This window comes from Heteronotia binoei, chromosome 16 (assembly GCF_032191835.1).
Source record: "Heteronotia binoei isolate CCM8104 ecotype False Entrance Well chromosome 16, APGP_CSIRO_Hbin_v1, whole genome shotgun sequence".
Lineage (NCBI taxonomy): Eukaryota > Metazoa > Chordata > Lepidosauria > Squamata > Gekkonidae > Heteronotia > Heteronotia binoei.
In genome coordinates this window covers 18,769,284-18,771,944 of record NC_083238.1, presented here as the reverse complement: position 1 = coordinate 18,771,944, position 2,661 = coordinate 18,769,284, and the positions used below count along the sequence as shown (strand labels likewise).

Sequence of the window (2,661 nt, the reverse complement as noted above, 5' to 3'; positions counted from 1 at the left end):
TCCTTTCCTCTCCCCACAACAAACAGCTTGTGAGGGAGGTGGGGCCGAGAGAGTCTGAGAGAACTGTGATTGGCCCGAGGTCCCCCAACTGGCTTCATATGTAGGAATGGGGACTCAAACCTGGTTCTCCAGATTGGCGTCCATAGATCTTAACCATTACACCATGCTGGCTCTATTGAGACAAGTTACGAATATAATCAAGTGTTCAGCAAGAAGTATTACAAAATGCAAATGGTTTCAGGTTGTGTTGCATATGTGATCTGAAATGTGTACAATGTATGGTGTTCTTGCCGGGCCAATTGGAGTCTGTAGGACTGAGCTTGGGGACTCAGGAATAATGGATGGCGGGATTCAAATCCCTGCTGTCCTGCTCCAATCACAGGCTCCCTGCTGGTTTGAATGGTCCAATAGCATACTAGCATGGCAACCTTGAGTATATATATACAGTTGGCCCTATTGGACCAGTAGTCAGTCTTAGAGTGCAGCCCTGTACTATGCTGTGCTGAATAAAAAGAGCTATGATTACTGCCACCTTGCCTCTTTACCACATTGGACCCACTATATTATAGTGGCAACAAAGGTGGGATCCAGGTGGGATCCAACTTGCATGCACAGTTGCCTTTGGGGAGGGACGGTAGCTCAGTGGTAGAGCATCTGCTTGGTAAGCAGAAGGTCCCAGGTTCAATCCCTGGCATCTCCAAAAAGGGTCCACGCAAGTAGGCATGAAAATCCTCAGCTTGAGACCCTGGAGAGCCATGAATGGGGCTGTGGCTCAGTGGTAGAGCATCTGCTTGATAAGCAGAAGGTCCCAGGTTCAATCCCTGGCATTTCCAAAAAGGGTCCATGCAAATAGGCATGAAAATCCTCAGCTTGAGACCCTGGAGAGCCATGAATGGGGTTGTGGCTCAGTGGTAGAGCATCTGCTTGGTAAGCAGAAGGTCCCAGGTTCAATCCCTGGCATCTCCAAAAAGGGTCCACGCAAGTAGGCATGAAAATCCTCAGCTTGAGACCCTGGAGAGCCATGAATGGGGCTGTGGCTCAGTGGTAGAGCATCTGCTTGGTAAGCAGAAAGTCCCAGGTTCAATCCCTGGCATCTCCAAAAAGGGTCCACGCAAGTAGGTGTGAAAAGCCTCAGCTTGAGACCCTGGAGAGTCATGAATGGGGCTGTGGCTCAGTGGTAGAGCATCTGCTTGGTAAGCAGAAGGTCCCAGGTTCAATCCCTGGCATCTTCAAAAAGGGTCCACGCAAGTAGGCATGAAAATCCTCAGCTTGAGACCCTGGAGAGCCATGAATGGGGCTGTGGCTCAGTGGTAGAGCATCTGCTTGGTAAGCAGAAGGTCCCAGGTTCAATCCCTGGCATCTCCAAAAAGGGTCCAGGCAAATAGGTGTGAAAAGCCTCAGCCTGAGACCCTGGAGAGCCGCTGCCAGTCTGAGTAGACAATACTGACTTTGATGGACCAAGGGTCTGATTCAGTATAAGGCCGCTTCATATGTTCCCTAGAACAAGAAAGAAAAATTTGGAAAATAAGCGCCTCCATTATGGCAGGTTTGTTTGTATTACATTTGGCTGCTGCCAGTACCCTTACTCCTCCCAAACAAAAATGGCTGTGCTTAGATTGAGATTCCCACCTTTAAATACCACCTACAGCTCCCCCCCCTCCAACTCCCCACTGAAAAATACCTAAGTAACAGAAAGATAACATTTTCACGACGCGAACTGTTCTTTGCTAACGAAGGATGACTAGAAGGATGTCAGCTTCGGGATCTGCGATTATGATTAATTCTTAGTAGCAAACATGGCCTTGTGCAGTTTGGAGACAAGTGTATATCATCGTAACGGCAGAGATGGAATGAACTGCTCAGATTAAATGTCTAGTGCCACAGAACAGATGGTGTGGCTTAGGTGTTCATAAGTGAATTCATTACATGTCACTGTCAGGAGACAGGCATAAAATTAACTTCATGGGGTTTTCTGGGAGTGGGGAGAGTAGGAAAAACCAAGGTCTTTGTAGAAGTGGCAGTTCTGCACTAGAGAAGCGGCACAGAACAGGGGCAATTGTGTTTGGAAATAATGTATTGTTTTTGAGGATTTGAAACCTAATAGAGTGGGGGAAAAAATCAGTGCTACCTCTTTGGGCTAATGGCTTTTTTGGGGCTGGAGGAAGACAAGAACAGGACATCTCAAATAAATCAGATATCCTTCCTCAGAAATCTGGGGAAAATTAAATCCTTTACAACAAGGATTCAGAAATTAACGTATTTTTTTCACAGTTATACTAATATCAAATGCTATGACAAAGAGATCAATGCAGATGTCGTTGCAGCTGGCCTACCCAATAAATGCTCATGTAAACAATCCCACCAGATGTTTAAGAACTACAAAGACTATAAAACTGCTTTAATAAATAAAATGAAGACAACAGTGAAGCTACTGGAGTCTTCTCAAGAGTCCTGTCCTGCTTAAGATATCAATAGTGACCCTAAGAAAATGTCTGTGCTGACTTTCATTTTCTACCTGTTTCGAAACCACTTTCAGCTCTTAGAAGAAGATGATGATGATGATGATGATGATGATGATATTGGATTTATATCCTGCCCTCCACTCCAAAGAGTCTCAGAGCGGCTCACAATCTCCTTTACCTTCCTCTCCCACAACAGACA

General features: G+C 45.8%; 3 non-coding genes across 3 annotated transcripts; all 3 read left to right on the top strand.

The window, feature by feature from the left end:
• The first annotated feature begins 761 nt into the window (after positions 1-761).
• TRNAI-GAU (transfer RNA isoleucine (anticodon GAU)) lies at positions 762-833 on the top strand. The gene has a single exon. It is a non-coding gene; the product is annotated as a tRNA-Ile (tRNA).
• Positions 834-894: 61 nt separating this feature from the next.
• Positions 895-966, top strand: TRNAT-GGU (transfer RNA threonine (anticodon GGU)). The gene has a single exon. It is a non-coding gene; the product is annotated as a tRNA-Thr (tRNA).
• Positions 967-1,293: 327 nt separating this feature from the next.
• Positions 1,294-1,365, top strand: TRNAT-GGU (transfer RNA threonine (anticodon GGU)). The gene has a single exon. It is a non-coding gene; the product is annotated as a tRNA-Thr (tRNA).
• The last annotated feature ends 1,296 nt before the right edge of the window (positions 1,366-2,661 follow it).